This window comes from Embiotoca jacksoni, unplaced genomic scaffold (assembly GCF_022577435.1).
Source record: "Embiotoca jacksoni isolate LCO1_2020_lvr unplaced genomic scaffold, fEmbJac1.0.p SCAF_9, whole genome shotgun sequence".
NCBI classification, from domain to species: Eukaryota; Metazoa; Chordata; class Actinopteri; family Embiotocidae; genus Embiotoca; species Embiotoca jacksoni.
In genome coordinates this window covers 5,468,061-5,486,344 of record NW_027185447.1, presented here as the reverse complement: position 1 = coordinate 5,486,344, position 18,284 = coordinate 5,468,061, and the positions used below count along the sequence as shown (strand labels likewise).

Here is an 18,284-nt window from a genome sequence, read left to right as displayed (position 1 = left end):
GCCAAACAACTGCAGCTGATTCTCAAATGATCTTTATAACTGATTATGCACCTCCTAAAACTTAGAAAATCTGAGGCCACACATATTAGAAAATGTATTACTATACCCTCACCATATGTTAATGTGACATCTGTTTTTAACCAGTAACTACACAATGATGCTCCAACAGAGAAGAAGTTTGTTTTGAGACAAACTCTTGATTACATCATCACCCCCCCCCCCCCCCCCAAAAAAAAAAAGACAAGCTTTAAAATCAGTTTATTAGTTTCCTCTACTATTGTCATGGGGACACCCTGACCCCGCTGAAACAAATTATACACGCAAAAGAACAGGGGATGGACACAGGTGAAACTACACTTATTATGTTACTGGGGAAAAAAAGTGCGATAAAAGGCCAAAGCTAAAGGACAAACCTTGACCTCAAACTGCTACAAAATTTGACCAAAATATCAGCATTTTTTAAACTCATATTACCTGTATGTAGCACAGATATTAATGTTGCAACCCAATGCTATCTGCTCAGGGAAAACTGATTATCTAAAATGATTTTCTTGTTTGTTCTAAACTGGGACAATTTGTTAATTTCTGACTTTGGAAAGTAACACTGGTAGCTGCAGTCATCATTTTAAAGGACCCCTATGATACACAGTGATGAGAACATAAACACAAACTCTACACACACAGACCCGTCGAAGCTGTTGGCACAGAGTTTTATGAAGAATGGAGCTATTGAAGCGTAAAGACAGGAGAGCTCTCATGAGCTCATGGCTCCCAGGCCACAACACAACACAACAGGACAGAGCTTAACAGGAACATAAACTCCCACATACCCTGCAGTATGTAAACACGCACATTCATGAATGGACAAAAGTGCACATGCAAACCTTGAACAGAAAACAACATAACCGTCCGTCCTCTGCCACAAGTCACTGTTTCAGGATCGCAAGAGGTCTGGGGTGCTTTTATAGAGGAGGGCTAGTGAAGCTAATTCTCCCTCTCACTTTAAAAGAAGTGATAATGTGTGCAATAAACTCTTTGTGTGTGTTTGAGTTTGTGAGTGTAAGAGAAAGAGAGAGTGATGAGTGTGTGTGTGTGTGTGTGTGTGTGTGTGTGTGTGTGTGTGTGTGTGTGTGTGTGTGTGTGTGTGTGTGTGTGTGTGTGTTGCGTGTGTTTGCTTAGGGTTCTGTACTGAGCCGCAGAGATGCTGCAGTATTTCAAGGGAAAGGACGTCAGCACTCTTGTCAGCTGCAGCTCGGGGACACACGTACAGAAACACACGCGCATACACAAGCACAAACTCACGTCACAGTCCCGGGGAATGACAGGGGCAACAGCGAAGCTCTCACTCCTGTCGGCTGCTATAAAAGGAACGACCGTTCCCATTGTCCCTGTGAGTCTCCCCAAGCTCTGTGTGTGTGTGTGTGTGTGTGTGTGTGCGTGTGTGTGTGTGTCTGTCTGTGTCTGTGTGTCTGTGTGTCTGTATCTGTGTGTGTGTGTGTGTGTCGAAGTTGAAGAGACCATTATTGTTCCTCGCACATCCTCATCTCATCGCAGAGCCCTGAGCAGGCACATTTATACACATGGGTGCAGGAGCATATTTCCTCATCTTCAAACTCCTCCTTCAACAGCACTTAGATCTGCAAACACACGCACACACACACACACACACACACACACACACACACACACACACACACACACACACACACACACACACACACACACTCCTTGCATGTTCCATAATGCATCTTAATAAAAAAAGCCATTGGGCCCGCTGACACTTGCATTCAGTTCAGCTTCAATAGACATGGAGCAGCAGCATGCCAAGAGGGAGTGGATTAAAAATAAAGAGAAAGACACAGAGAGAGATTCTAAGGGGGAGGAGGTGGGCGCTGGGGGGTGCAAGCCCTCTTGTCAAAAACCAGCCTAAATAGAGACGGGCAGACAAAGCGGCTCGCCTCGAGGGTGAGATGGGATTTACAGAGCGAGGTTAGAGTGCAACTCTACAGTACCACATGCCCTAATGAATGAATGGGTATCATCAGTTTAACCTGTGGCCCTTCACTATACCTCAGGTCAGAAGAGAAGTGACTGAGATGGACAGGAAGATACAATGAGGATCAAAGATATGAGGAGACGCAGGAAGATAAACGAGGAGAAAGTGAGGGGATGAGGAAACAAGGATTGAAAAAACAATATGAGGAGAATAGAAAGAGGGTGAGAAGGGGCGGGAAGGACACATGAGGGGAAAAAGAAAGAAACAAGTGAGGTAAAATGAGGTAGTGACAAAAGTTATTAAGACGATGATGATGTGCATTAGAGGGAAAAAAAAAGGCACAAAAGACGGAGAAGAGGTGAAGGCAAAGAAATGAATAAGAAATAGGTAAGAAAAGTTTGAGATGTGGAAAAAGTTTAAGAAGCAGTGCAAAAGTCTGAATGAAGAAAAAACAGGAAGGGTGGATTATTAAAACTGTGACAAGATGGAAAAAGGCAGAAGGGGGAGTGAGAGTATAAATTGTGGGAATGAGCAAAAGAACAAAATATAGACATTTCAGTAGCCTGCCACTGTGCATACAGTCCCACGATGAAAAAAAAAAAAAAAAGAGAATGCGATGGAGGGAGGTAGGGATGGAGAAGAAAACAAGCGAGGCGAGAGGTGATGGAGAGAAAAGAGACGATTGTTTTGCCTGCGGGGAGAGAAAGAGTTTCCCTGGCCTGTGACCAACAAGTCTAAGCCTCCCTGCAACAGAGAAATGAAAGGCGGGGAGGGAGGGAAGGATGGATGGATGAAGAGGAAGAATGAGATGGAGACGGTGGAGGAGGAAGGGCGGCGTCCGAGCTTTAGAGAGCAAAATGACCAAAACAGCAGGTAACTGGTGGCTTTTGCACCAGTTAGCGTGATAGGAGGGGGAGACGGAGGAGGAGGGTGGAGGGTTCAGACATTTATTGAGAATTTAATTCACATCTCTCTGTTAAATGGCAATATGATAAGATATAGTACAGTACTTTTAAACAGAACTGAAGTGAGAAACAGTGGAAAAGGAGAGAGGAGAAAGGAAAACTGAGGAGGAGAGTGGATTAACGTTGGGATGGGCATTAAGGGTGAGAGGGTGTGGAGAGAGAACGAGGGGAGGTAAAGTGGAGAGTTAAATCAGCTGCTACAATCTGGTGTCGATTTTCTGGTTTTGGAAGCATGTGGGTGTATAACAAAGGGTTAAATTGTTTTATTCGTATTGAACTGGGTCATTTAGATGCTAATAAAACACATCTGAAACACATTGGAATTGGAAGCACTGTTTTAATTTGGGTAATTCACAACTAGTGTAGAAAATACTTTGCCATAAGTCTGATGTCTTAATTCGTTGTGTTAAAAAGCTCATAATATATAAAAGTATATCAGGAAGCAGAGAGCTTATATTGTGTGGCATACTGTTGATGCAGATCTGATTTGACGATTGACCCTTTATCTCCGTGTTGAGACTTGGCTTCTGGGTTAAAGTTGGAAATAACAGCTTGTTTACTGTTAAAGAAAAGGTTATAGCATGTAATTGTGATGGTTGAAGTAAGGGAAAGAATCCAGGAATTGATGCTTCACAAGTACTGTATGGTTTAGTACAAGTGCAGGAAGCATGTAAAAAGTTGGACATCCAGTCGCAGGACATTCCCACCATGTCTGTTAAAGAAAATCCCACTGCAGTCGTACCATTAACAGCTTTGATTCAGATAAGAGTGTTCATGGCTTGCGGGTCTGATTGTATCATTTACAGGAAAAAAAAGAGATGTGCAAAGAGAAGCAGGTGATGCAGGGAGAGCAAACTTGCACGTCAACATGCAGCAGACTTTCACAAACAGTTCTTAGAGGGAGCATTTGAGTGTAGAAAGCACATATAAACTGTGACTTACAATGACTACAGCTTTGGCAAAGTTATTGGTTGGAAGCATGAGAAGACCAGGAAGGTGCAGTGGCTTGTTTCAACTGAAAACTCGAAAAATAAACACTGAAAGAGACCGATGGCGAGAAAGAAATCAGTTTGATAATGTTTTGTTATGATTCTGATGTAAATGACCCTTGAATATTATCTGAAGATTTGTGTCTGAGGATTGTAAGTCTTATGAAAGTCTCAATGAAAGTAAAAACAAGCTTCTATAGTGATTTACAGAGGCACAAAATAGTGCAAAGCTCAGTCATATGAACGTTGAGAAAAGCATTTAAAAGCAGGCTCTGTATCCACTGTGTAATGCAGCTTAGAAGTACATTCCTATTTATCAGTGCAGAGTTTTGGTAGCAATGGTAGTTACAGGAGGAAATTAATAGTTACACACACACACACACACACACACACACACACACACACACACACACACACACACACACACACACACACAGGCGCACACTAAAACACACCAACATGCAAAGTAAAGCAGCTTTAAGCCAAAAGTGACTACCAGTCTTTATGGGATTTAAGCTGAAACAACAGTGAGAAAGAAAAAGCGAGCCGATTCGAGGCAGAGACCCCGGTTGTTCTGAAAGAGACGGAGTGAATGAAGGAGCCGGGGAGGCTGCAGCTCTCTGCTGGTTGCTGGTACTGAGCCATCTGGCCCGACATCATGAATGGAAAGTTTCCCAGCCGACAAACCCGTGGCTAGCATTTGTTCAGTTTGGCTAAATTATTCTCACCTTTCAAAGTTTTGGGAAAAATACATTTTTGCAACTGGAGTGAACCAAAGCTGCTCAGCTGGTGTCCTGAATGCATAAATTTGAGCTGATACAAGTCGTACTCATGTTGATAGATATCTTTTAAATAAGCTCTGCCTGCATAGAGGTAGAGGTGATTGGACAGCTGTTACTATGGATAAATTGATGTATTACATGTAAGAAATAAATATTAAAACGCTGCTGGAAAATTGCCTTGCTGCTGTCATAGATCCTAAACCTCTTGTCTGGTACAAGAAACTTGGAAAGAAGAGACAATGAAGGAGCCAGTAAGGCGAGGGCAGCCTGCTGGTCGCTGGTAGCCGGCCATTTGGCTGCGTTAAGTCCAGAAGCAGCAGTAAGTCAGGACCTTACAGAGCTGCCTCTGGTCTCCTGACTGGACCTGCTCCAAACTGCTCTCTGAGGGAAGACAACTCACTCAACTCTCCTAAATGAAACAACAGCGCAGTTTCAAACCTGGCTCTCTGTGGCAAAAGCCTGTGGACATGTGTGTCATCAGCATGACTTGTAAAACGATATTTTAGTTTGAGAAGGCTCTGGAATAGCACTGCTGTACGAGATCAGCTGGCTTGGGAAAGCAGGAGCTTCATGGCTCGGCAGCAGGCATTATGGGCAATGTGTCAACCTAAGTTATTTTGTGATTGAATGTTTGAGATTTGTTTTTATATTGACTATAGTTTTGTCACAAATAATACAAGCTTGCACCCAAAATTCTCTGTCACTTGAAATCATAGATGATTGAAGCTTCTGATTGGACAGACACGGTCTGAATGAACTCACCTGCCCATCCGTTTCCAGGGGAACCTAATTCCACAAGTGTTCAGAACATTCCGGGTTCGGATCAGCATCCACCTGAGCCCAACATGTGTCTGATAGCACTGATGGTTTCCATTCTCACAGCACTGTGTTGCTCCTCTTTAACTTCTCATAGTCTTTCCATCACAATATGAGACAAACTTTCTTACTTATAAACTCACAGTGCAGAGAGTGCTGTATACACACCTAAACACTCTCCCTGAGCTCATGTTGTGTGCCTCCAAAACACCCATTCTGTGACTTTAGCATGTCTCAATTCAATGAGAAAGTAATCTGGGTACAATTGTCCTCAATATTTGACAGTCCAAAAATTGGACAGATTAATTCATTTAAGTTTGAAGCAGGTAAAAATTCCGGTAAAAATCTTTTGCAGAAATCTAAACAAATCTGTAATTTCCAGTGTTGGCAATGGTGCCTGCAGGGCAGAAAGAGAGCAGCGGCAAAGTCCCGCTTTGGTGCAAATAAAAAAAAAAGTCCAGTGAGTCTTAGAAAAGTCCAAAAAGCAGCTGGTGTCTAAGTTAAAAAAAAAAAAAAAAAAAAGCAGCACTGTGAGATCTGAGTATTCCCCCGTCTGTAGTCAGCTCCACTGATGAACGGCTGCACTTCAGCTCCACTTAGAAAAACACACAAGCCCAATGCGCACACATAAAGACTCTTCTTAACACACATATGCAATGAGTTCACACACACACATACACACACACACACACTGGGTTTTCACAGGAGCGGAGTAGACACGCTCAGAGGGAGAGCAGGCTGGAATAATGGACTTAATTCAAGAGGGGAGAGAAGAGAGGGGAGGAGAAAAAGGTGGGAGGTGAGAGGGGCGGGGAAAAGGGGAGGGACATGTTGTCAGGAGGTGTGTGTGTGTGTGTGTGTGCTAATGTTTGTTGGTACCTGAGGGAAACTTTTTCTTCCTCACATTGTCTATCATTGTGATCAGTGACTTAAATTAACCTCAAAAGAGCAAAAAAAAACTTCAGATCAGCACAACACACACTTGTGACTGGGACTGTTAAAAGCCTGCAGTCACTGTACCGTTTTCTACCAGTTTTGAGGGAAGCATTGCAAAAGCTTTTAAAATCTAAATGAAACAGTCCTCACAGTTTGAGACACCTCCACTAATCGCTGATTTAGAGTTGTGGTGACCAAACACAGTCTGTGTCACGTACCAAATTCTCAGAGGGCTGCTGTGCCCTTAAAGCATCCAGAAAAATGCTCCTGGTTGAGGTGGAGAAGTTGGAGTGTCAGTGATACACAAAATCTGATCAAATGCAATGGAAACCAATTTATTCAAGTTAAATTAGCATGAGATACATAAAGCATGTGATTTAAACATCACTTGAGCCATGGCTCTTCTGAGGAAATGAAAAATAACAGCTGATGAAAACATCAGATATATGTGGAACAAAGAGATGACTATAACCCAAGTAATACACGAAACCAACTAGATGCCACGTTTCCATCATAATCTGTTTTTTATGAGTTTAACTGCTTTGCCTGTAATGATGGCTCATTTCACCCCCTACTCTTGTAATTGCTAAATGGCATGAGACTTGAGACTTACGAGGGCTGATAAGATAAGTATTCTAAGTTATGTCACTTAATCAACATCAGCACTTGTGTTACATGTGTCTTTGTGACCACTGCCGCAAGTGCATTTGCAATTTTACCATGAACCTGAATCTTAAGCAGAGCGTGCACATAACATTTTGAGTAAAATTTTTGGGGAACAAAAAGATGTGGCAGGGTATCCAACAACTAGGCCGAATTGTAATGATTCAGTTGTTATGGGCAAGAAATGCTTTCTCAGTGTCATGGTCACAGTTTGGGTCTTTTGCGCTGAATATTTTCGCTCAGGTACATCAGAATCACAGTTGAATTCTGTGTTGGCAGTCTGACCCTTGGTGATAAAATCGTGGTGAACAACCCGAGAATGTCAAAGAAAGTCCACCTGGTTGCGCTCCAGACCTGATGCGCCTTCTTCAGTCATCAACAGGGACGTTCTGCCCTTCTTGAAACACCAATGCCACTCGAAACACCTCTGCAGGCTCATTGCCGCAGGCTTTCTGAAGCATATTAAAGGTCTGCATTTCTTGAGTTTGACTCAAAATTTAAGGTGTACAAATAAACTCGCAAATGTGCACGTACTTGTGGTCCCAGAAACACGTGTAACAAGGGTGCTGAGTTTCATCAAACGCCGTAACTTGGAATACTTACAAAAACTATTGCTTCCCCCTGCTTTATGCATATTACTGTGCTGTGCTTCGTTTCTTTGCAAAATGGACCTTTTAGAAGTTGGAACTTTTTGATCGCACCTTGTTGTGCTTTTCTTGATGGGCCCAGCTCCTGATATTCATAAGACAGTAGTGAATGGTGGCAACACAGTCTCAAATCTAGGCGTGTAATGACTGTGCTTGTTCACAGTGAAAAACAGATTGGTTTCACAACAATGGCTTCAGAACTTTGAGATGTCTCCATTTTCCTGGGCCTATTCTTCTCTATTGGCCTGCGTCCACATCATATAACTGTCAGTCCCATTCTCATGTCAAAGCAATTAGTGTTTATGACAGACACATAAAGTGCCTTCAAATTTGGCACCAAAACCACATAGTTTGGTTCAGTAAAAGATCCTACTTAAGGTTACAATAAGTATGTTCTTTATGTTAGTGAAATTACATGCATTAAAGATGTGATGTAAGTTTACTTCCTTAGGTTAGTTAAAATAGATCCATATTGATTTCTGTTTCTCATGGACTCAATCACTGGTCTCTGGCTGAAAACCCTTTGTCACTCTTTCTAATTCATCACATGACTTCCTCTTTTAACCCCATTTCAATGTAAGAATCTCACAATTTGTGAGCCATTACTTTTTTTGCAGTGTGGACCAATGCACACTGACAGACAGAGTTCTAAATGGACACATATTCTCTCTCCCTCTCTTCTAAAACGTGGTAAAATGATGTGGTACATTTGGATGGAAACTTGACTTAATGTGTCTCTGCCTGCCTTTTTAAAATATGTACATCATGTACGTCAACACACCTCAAAACGGAGATTATCTGAAACAGATTGCCACGAAGATTTTGTTGGAACCATCTCCCACAGTGTGACAGGCAATGCAGCAAGTTAGCTGTCAAACAGTGCTCATCTCTTAAGTGAGGCTTGAAACTGGGGTGTAACTGCTGTGAGACATGATCTGACACTTCCTGCCTGACTAACGGCTTTCCTCAAAGGACTTAGTATATTGATGTATTTAGATGACTCAGCAGTTTGGATAAAATTCCCGACAAACACAGCGAGAGAGAGAGAAAGAGAGATTTCGAGATACATAAGAATGACTTAGGCTGATGTGGATGTCATGTAGGCTGATAAGCTCCTGTACCTACAGTAGGAGGGTAATTGGCATACATGTATAACACATGAGGGTTTACATCATCCTCAGAGTTGAAGTATGGGTTACCCATTCATGGTCCCCAGCCTCACAAATGTAGGAAACGCACATGATATGAAGACATCAAAAACTGCCTCTTTTTATCTTTAATATCACCCCTTGAAAAGCCATAAAAGTATAAGAAGAAAGATTTTAAAGTCTTAAATTAAAGAATTTACTTAAAACTCATAGAAGGGACTTAAAGAGATATTATTGAGAAGATTGCTTTGGTCAGCGTCATTACAGGCAGCTACAAAGTATTCCTTTGATGACAAGTTTTCACGAGGGGGAAAAAAAAGAATCAAAGCATCCATTCAACTTGTCAAACAACTCCAGCAGCATGATTCACTCCTCCACTATCAATTCAACATTATTCTCAGTATATTACAAATACTGGATTCTGTGAAGGAGCTTTAGAGCTTTGTGGACGGTCATAGAGTTGAAGGGTTTGATTTGATAACTGATATTATCGTGTCATGCATACTAATACTAATACTAATACTAATAATAATAATAATAATAATAATAAATAATATTTAAAAAAAAGTAGTACTAAACCAATGGACCCTCCTGATCCTTGTTTCAGGCTTTAGCAACAAAAGCAGTCAAGTAATAAATGTTAACCTAAATAACCAATCCATTCTGTGCACCAGAACATTTCTGTATTTTGTGTATACATTTCATGTAACATAGATATTCTTTACTCATTGTAATAAGGAAAATACTGAAGAAAATTTGATTCATTCACAACTTCTTCTAAATAACATAATTCACACAGCCTGTTGTCATTGAATGGTTTTGTCACTTTTCAGTGGCTTTTAGAGGTTGTTGTTTTTTAACATAGATTTTAAATGGATTTTAACAATAAAAGGTGTATGCAGATAGACAAACTTTATAACTGTAGTTATTACTCAACCTAACACAGTTTTATAATGCTGTTTCTGCCAAACTACAGAGCCCAAACTGTTGCATTGATGACCACGTGGACTGTGAACGTTAGGAAGACCAGAGCTTTGCACTGCGCACAGAGGATGCCTATAATGTTCAAAACTCCGAAATGTGAGTTTTATTTCAACAGCAACACTAAAGTTTACTCTGAAAAAGTAAAACAGTAGAGTTATCAGTCAAACTGTTACACTCAGTCATATTGTGGTGTGTGTCTTTTTCTCAGTTGCCCCACTCCTTTAGTCTTCATTCCAGTAGAAGGTGCATTGCTGTGCCTGGCAACCCTGACACACACACACACACACACACACACACACACACACACACACACACACACACACACACACACACACACACACACACACACACACACACACACATCTAGAGACCCAGTCTCACCAGGTCATAGGTCTCACATTAGGGGGTTCACTAAAGTATGCGCGTGTGTTGTCTCCAGGTTTTCTTGCATTTTACACACAATGCGCACCTACCCTCGGCGCTTTGACCACATCCGCACACACAGGCATGTGCACAATTAAATCTATATGTATGATTTCAGCCCACACCCCCACTGACCTGTCTGTCATAAACCAGCCTGATGTCTCTACAGGCTGCAGGGTGAGCACTGTGATCCCCACAAAGGCTTTTGTCTCAGCTAAAGCCTCTGTGCTATTGAAACAGATGAGGGCTCAGTTTGCTAATAGCGTCCTAGTGAATCTTTGTTTTATTGCAAGTCAGTGAACCGAGGTGATCTTTAGATTGTGGTGGGATCATCATCAGACCAGTGTCTTTTGTGTAGGGCCTTCCCTGTGGTCTTCTAGTCTATCTATTATTCAGTTTAAACATTTCATAAAGTAACATATAAAACCAAGAAACCCTGAGCATTAAATAACTTTTACAGCAGATGGGTTTGCACTGCTGAAGTGGTTTAGTTGGGTTGTTTCGTAAAATGATTTTGTTTTTTTGTCATATGTTTCATGTGTAATCAGACGAACGGTAATACTCAGACAGCAGCACTAATCACTGTACTTATTTAAGACTATTTAAACAATGGCAACTATGTGAGTACGAGATTACACTCTTTTACCTGTGATGAAGTTGTTTAGTTTCTCTAGACAGATGTAGAAAAAGTACAAAACTCCTGATAATGCTGGACTTCTCCTCTTAGACCTCATTAAAACTTTCCTTAAATTTACTTTTATTTCCTAAAGATTACTGAAGTGGACCCAAACACTGTTGGTCTTGTAAGAGGATTATTTTAACAATGCACTGACTCTGTGTTTTATAATGTTCAGTATGTATAATGCACAATGTCATGCATTAGCACCACCAAACCTACACACTCTGGATTACATCAGTCCTGCAAAAACACTACTGTTTGTTCCATCACATGAGCAGGCATCTTTGGTACTATACACTATTTTATTTTCATGGCAACAATGTACACAGCAGCTTCTGTCACACAAACCTGAGTGTAGCTTCCAGGAAGCTCAGCTACCTTCTGCTTGTGGTGCTAAAATGAAAACTACAGTCAGGCTAAATTTTGGCTTCCAGCACTAAGAGCTAAACCCCAGAATAGGTCACAGATCTGGCATCCCCGCTGTGTGCATATTGTACTAATATTAATGGAGCCATGAATCGTTTGTGAAGGCAACCTCAAACAAAACACCCAGAATAAAAGGAAAATAGCAGCACCTCTGTGTTGGAAGGTCACACTTCACTGAAGTTAATGATACCATATTGACTTTAAAAACGGCACCTATTAGTACAAGTGCTGCGTGTTGCTGCTGGAAAGGAGTACCTCAGCAAGCAAGAGGTAATTTCAATAGTCTTAGATGCACATGTCTGCTGGGAAGCTGACCTGTCTCTGGTTTGTATTTTTTTACTGACTGCTGCAGGAGTGCATGTTGTAGCTTTGTCTAGTTGTTGGAGCCTCCTCCTTCAAAGGACATATGGCTATGTGGCTTTCTGCCACTCCTTCAATTCAGTAATCTGGCATGTAATGGATTTCGGGGTAAGCGTTTGGACATAGCTTTTGAAAACTTTGAATATCTTGAGTGTATTGTCACAAAGTTGAAATCAATCCACAGGGCTGGCTGACAGATGATTAATTGCTCACCTTAAATTCTGATGACAGACTGGAAAAAAGTGGCCAGTCATTTCTGTGTAATGTTGCCCCTTCATAGATGACAATGTTGTTAAGGAAACTAGGTTTCAACATACAGTTCTTTTTACACATGCAGCTGATTTTATTTAAGACATGCTTTCTTTCTATTTAGTTCCCTCTACTGTATACATAAGCTATCCTCTATGTCTCTTTCAGTTTAGCAGGATAAGAGAGATGAATCTACTCAAGCACATTACATTGTTGCTGCTCCCTGATGAGGAATGTTGAGAAAATCCTAGAGGACAGTTGCAGAGTCAGGCAGACTTTTAAAGAGCAGAGGAGGAACAAGGGCTTTAAATGACATGCATTCTACAACAGACCCGGCACACCCATGAATTTGATCTGACATTGGGCTGCTATGACACCTGCCAGCACTGTTGTACTGTAAACATTTGCTCTGCAGATGCAGAAATATGCAGGCCGTGGCTACATGCCTGTAAAATGAACAGCATGAAATAACACGGACCACAACCAAGAAGCTTCTTCTTTGTATGTTATGTAAGGCTGTGACTGCTGTTACACGCTGAGCCAACATTAAACAAATACCAGTACTGAGTGGATCATTAGCATAATTTCAGCTAAAGTGCAGAGGCCATTCTGCCAGCTGTAATACCACTCAAAAATACATGCATGTGTGTGCGTGTGTACTGAATTTATCTTTAAAATGCAACTACGTAAGTGCATCAGGAATTTAAGACAAGGAAAGTTTAGATTGGGTTGAAGAAAAAGCCATTTTGATGGTTTTGGTGTGCTTTCTGGTGAAGTTGCAGCTAGAAATAACAAAAACAATCAACTGACCTCCTAGTCTTGCCTGGTCTCTAATCATGTTAGCTCGATATTAATATAGCATGTAGCTGTATTGTCCTGATGGAGCCCCTGACCTCCTGACACAACAGGGATTATAGGGACCCAAGTGGAGAGTGACAGGAATGGAAAAGAGAGTTAGAGAGAGTGTTACAGTTGGGATCCCCCGGGGCACAGAAACCTGTAATCCCCCCGGTTTGACTTTGATGTGATCACACCCAACTGAAAGGATGGAGGATGAAGGGGTGGGTGTGGTGAGGTCGGACCGGCGTGTCAGGAGGGCAGTCGGGTGGGTGTGGGGACTGACTCTGGTGCCAGGAGGCTCAGAGGTGAGACACACTCTCACAGGCATGCAGTCACACACCACCTGGTTCAGAGGGTCATCGGGTGGACAAGACCACCTTCAAACATAAGCACGGCTTTCGCAAAACATTTTCACACGCACACACGAACGCGGAGCTGGTTCTGAAGGGTCACTGAGTGGATTACAGCACCTTGCATGACCGCGGCTTTCGGCTCTTTCACACAAATATACATTTATACACACACACCCTTGTAATGGAAGTATTTCTTAGTGGAAAGCACATTGCTGCACTTGTTCCCACAACTATTAAATCTAGTTGGCTGACCAGCTGATCATGAAGGCCTAGCTGTCGACAAAAAGCAAAGAAAATTATCATGTATTAAAGTTAAGGTGTGCATTAACTACGATTGTAACCTAAATTTTATATTTAATATTTGTTAACGGATGCAGGTTTTGACTGTGCTAATGGCTATCTTTCCGTGATGTACAAGTATCAGTTGTTCTATTTTAAAACACATTTTTCGTGGTTTAAGTTTTGATCTTGACTTTGGGTTGTCTCCCTGACAATGCACATGTGCCTATTGTTTTTTTTAAATTAAAGATGAACAAGAGTTCAATGTGCAGGCATAGGCTGGTTGTGGGCCCAATGAACTGCAAAGGGCCCTGTAATTCTCAGCATCACTTTAATCAAACCTGTGCTGTTCCTTCACTGTTGCTATTTACAGAGAGACCTCAGCACAGATCACAGTGAGGACAGATAAAAGACCAAAACCAGGGAAATCACCTACTAAAAGACAGTCTTTAAACCTCAGCCCGCACACAGACAGCACACTCAAATAAAAAAAAAATTAAAAGCTCACATGCATCTGCTCCTGCACTTTTGGACACTAAATAGGCCAAGAACCTGTTTTGTTAACACATAAGGTTTGAGCATATTCCCTTAATATGGTAAAAATGCTGCACATGTAACACGTCATTGTCCAATATGCCTTCTTGAGACTGTCCTCCTCCAAAAACACTGACCTCATGTGTTTTGTCTGTTTTTAAAGTTGAATGACTTCTAGTGATCGTGTAAACAACGCCAATCTAATGTCTTGGGTGCCTCATCATCAAAAGACCTTTGACCTTACATGAAATGGTCCCCAAAATCTTAACAGTGCATTATGTGGTGGCAGCACGTAATGTGTTAAAATTACAAACTGGTACCATGGAAACAATGCCAGTGGAAAGTCAGTTAGGATCCTTTGTTGTGGCAGCAACACAAATATGAGCCACAGAAGTGACGCAGTTCAGATGACGTTGGCAGCCTGGGTGGAGGGTTTGAAACAACAGTGGACTTTGGTGTAGTCGACCATTGTTTAGTTATTGTCTCCAAACATGAATTGGGAGTGGTTTTTAAAATAGCATTGAATATTAAAAGGTCGCATAACTTTAAGGCTATAGTAACTTTAACACACAACACAAGTCATTTCAACCCCAAGCATGATCTGTCCCAAACACTAAACAAGTTTTTTTTGTGTCTAAACACTAACCGGGGTTCTAATTTAGGAAACACTCCTGTGGGTCAACGTATAGTGTCGTATGGGATGGAGGACTTGTTCGTCTCCCCCTCTTGAGATCTACCGACTTTTTAAGATATTTCTCAATTAGTTTGATGAGGATCTATACAGTTTTGTGGTAGAGAAAGTCTACATTGCCAATATGACCGACAAGATCAGTGAACTCTGCTTTCAGCACTCATTTCCATTGTTAAACATGGTAACATTTGGAAGTTATAGAGTACAATCTGGACAAAAGCAGCTCTGTACACCAGTAGCTGCTCCTCTACTTGCAATAATGTCCATGTTCCAGCCCATATTTACACAGATGAGAGTAATCTTGCATTGAACACAACAAAAACAGAGGGTTCAGAGGATTAATGGATCTGAAATGTGTAACATCATCTGACAGATATTTTCCTCCCACAATCAACAAGCTGTCTTTAAAACATTTCGATGTAGAAAGACTTGGATTTGCGAAAGACATTTTTGCTGAAAAGTATTCAGATAAGACACGTAGGCTGCATGTGAAGACACACATGCGCACGCACGCACACACACACACACACACACACACACACACACACACACACACACACACACACACACACACACACACACACACACACACCGCAGTGCTGCTGTGGTGACTCATTAAGGCCTGAGATGCGATAGCAGTGAGGAGACCCAACGAAATGATTCCTGATCCTGATGGGCACTGATCCAACCAGGCAGACTGCTCTCAGCACCATCGTGGATTAATAACACACTCACACCAACACACACACACATGTAGAAGTACACACTTCCTCAAGGGGCTGTTGAAACACTAGGTTGTGCAGTTATTAGTGTGTGAGTGCGTACACACACACCCAGGGGTAATCTAAGACAAGCTCAGCATTGAACAGATTTCACGAGAACATTAGTGATGCTGGCTCACACAGGTGATTCTGCTTGTCACAATATGTTGCGTAGATGCACGCACACGCAATCACACGCACACTGTCAAACCCTGCTATGTAAGAAGGTAGAGTTATAAATCACATTATAGGAAAATGTATCGTATTTCAGCTAAATAAAGTAAATGGGAAATCTGTCATGTCATGTCAAAAAGACATACATTTTGCAGCTAGAATTGTTTTTATTGGTTCTGGCTGTTATATATTCTGCATTCTTCTTAAATTTCACTTTCTCAGTTAATTTTTTCAGTTTTTTCTTGTGTCAAATCAAAACAACAGAGATTCACAAAGCTGTCAGAAAACGACTGCCTGTTTTCGATTCCATGTACTGAACACACTTTAAGTACACACTCACAGGCTGTGTACAACTTCTCTTACAATAACTTTCCCAAAGTGGTGCATGCAAAAAATGCAGCTGATCACTGCCAGACATGCAGAGCGATGCACGCGCACACACCTACTCACACTGAAGTACGCTCAGCTTTGCCATAATTGCAATTTCACTTTTAGATTCAAGCTGTCAAAACAGCTGCTCACACACAAATATTTAGCTCCCAGGCACACATGCATACATGCTTATTTTTCAGGCGTACCGACGGCCGTCTGTGTCTGGCGGGCTAGAAATCCCCACCAGTAATTGAAGATAGTTAGAGGGGGAGAAGAAAAAGGGGGATGAATAAACCGTTATGAGAGGTGAAGGGATAGAAGAGTGGAAGATGAGATGACAGTAGTTATACTACCTTTACCCCAGGTTAATCTCCTTTAGTGTCTCAGGTTAGAATAAGTTTGATTCCCACTGAGGCCACCCATAAAGCACTTAGAATTTTTTTTTTTCTAATAGTCAAAAGCGAAGCGAAAGAACAGGAAATAAAGAAAACCAAGCTCACACTCACTTCTTCGACCAACTTTTACATCTGTTTGTTTTTTTCTATTTTGTAGACTTGTATCCCTGTTTTGTTACAGTTTCAAATGTCCACCTCCCCCTGGACTGTAGTTCTTTTCACTGCTACCCGCTGGAGACTGCAAACACGTTCTAGCTCAGTGATACATGGACCTTGGTACGACATGTCAGATCCATCACAGCTGTGCAGGTGCACCTCAAGTGCTTCCCCACCCATCAACACAGGCAATTATTCTTGTTCAAACGCACAGCGCTGGAAGTTATGGCACAGGAAATAAAACCGCAGTTCTCCGTGATGGTGGGCACAACTGAGAGCTCCTTGGGGCTCAAAAATTACATTTCAATTAACTTAATTTCACTGGGATAATTCAGTCAAAATCAGGTGACCATTTAAGGTAGAAAACTACCATCTGTCTTACTGCCAGTCAAAATAGTTTCAGGAAAATGCATGGAACAGGTTCTTAGTCTCATGAAGTGATTAAAGATATTTCAAAAATCTACCTCAAATAGACAGGAAGTCACTGCTGCATTGTTCCTCAATTAATATTCTGAATAAAATCGTACCTGGGAAACAAAAAAAAACGTGGCTTTGGCGGTGTTACAATGAAATTATTTGAATCCTGTCTTTGAGGATCTATTTATCATTTTCCTTTTCAAAATGCCCTGTCCTGACTTACCTCATATATGCAGATGATATAGTTCTTTACTATACAGCACAAATTACATAGGAATGTCAGCAAGCCAAAGCAGACAATGCAGAATGAGCTGGTTTGCTCTTTAGGCATTGTATCCTTACTTACAGTAGAAGCTTCATAAAGCAACAGTCATTAAAAAAATAGCTGCTGGTTTGGGTGATTTAAGCAGAACAAAGGCATTTGTATATTGAAAAGTCCTCATCATGATGTACAAATGCCCTCTGTCGTAATCACTCAGATTACTGTGGAGTGGCTTGGCTCCAAACATCACTGCACTCTAACAGAGCAGATTAACATTACAGGCCAGACTCGGAAAAACCACATAGACTGACAAAACTTCTGCAAACGGCTGGCACCAACAATAATCTGGAAATCCTTCCTGTCAAGAATGTTGCATTCAAAAGCAGCATGAACTTTAAAGGTGCCAAGATCGGAAATCAGATGGACATGTCCACAAGGGAACAAATTAGTCTACAGACTTCCAAGTGCAAACTAAAATCCAGAGACCAAAACATGTGAACAGGATCATTTTAAAATGTCAAGTGTTGTGCTGTTTTATCATTTGTTTTAATGTAACTAGGACTCCCAAATCTTAGTGAAATAATGTAAAGTTTGCAAAACTACCTTAAACCTTTCCCTGTTAAATGCTCCTGAAATATATTCACCGCACATGAAAAGCTGCAGTTTCACATCTGCAAACTCTCCATTGACCTTCATTGGGGCAAATACCTACTTCTCATGGAAACAATTGAAGTGTTCCTGCGAGACATATTGCGAAGTTGGCTCCCAAGCAGAAAATTTGAACATGTATAGGATTATAATGCCTCTAAAATTTAAAGACCTTGTACAAATCCTGATTGGAGAACAACAGCACCCAGCTGAATGGCAGCGCTGCTGAGGAACAATCGGCTCCGTATTTATTCCAGACACCAAACTGGGCCAATAGGAGTCTGTCAGCCAGTCGGAGACACACACTCACTCACTCTAACAGTAGATGACATGGGGTGT

At 41.4% G+C, this 18,284-nt stretch overlaps 1 protein-coding gene across 3 annotated transcripts in view; it reads right to left on the bottom strand.

The window, feature by feature from the left end:
* Positions 1-18,284, bottom strand: part of sema3b (sema domain, immunoglobulin domain (Ig), short basic domain, secreted, (semaphorin) 3B) — a 76,853-nt gene that overhangs the window by 27,818 nt on the left and 30,751 nt on the right. Inside the window, exon 1 of one of the 3 annotated variants that reach the window (XM_069140940.1) lies at positions 5,495-5,779. The exons of the other annotated variants lie outside the window; for them this stretch is intronic. The gene's annotated coding sequence lies outside the window, so the exon portion shown is untranslated. Of the gene's footprint in view, positions 1-5,494; positions 5,780-18,284 lie in introns of those variants that run through there. 3 annotated transcript variants of the gene reach the window in all.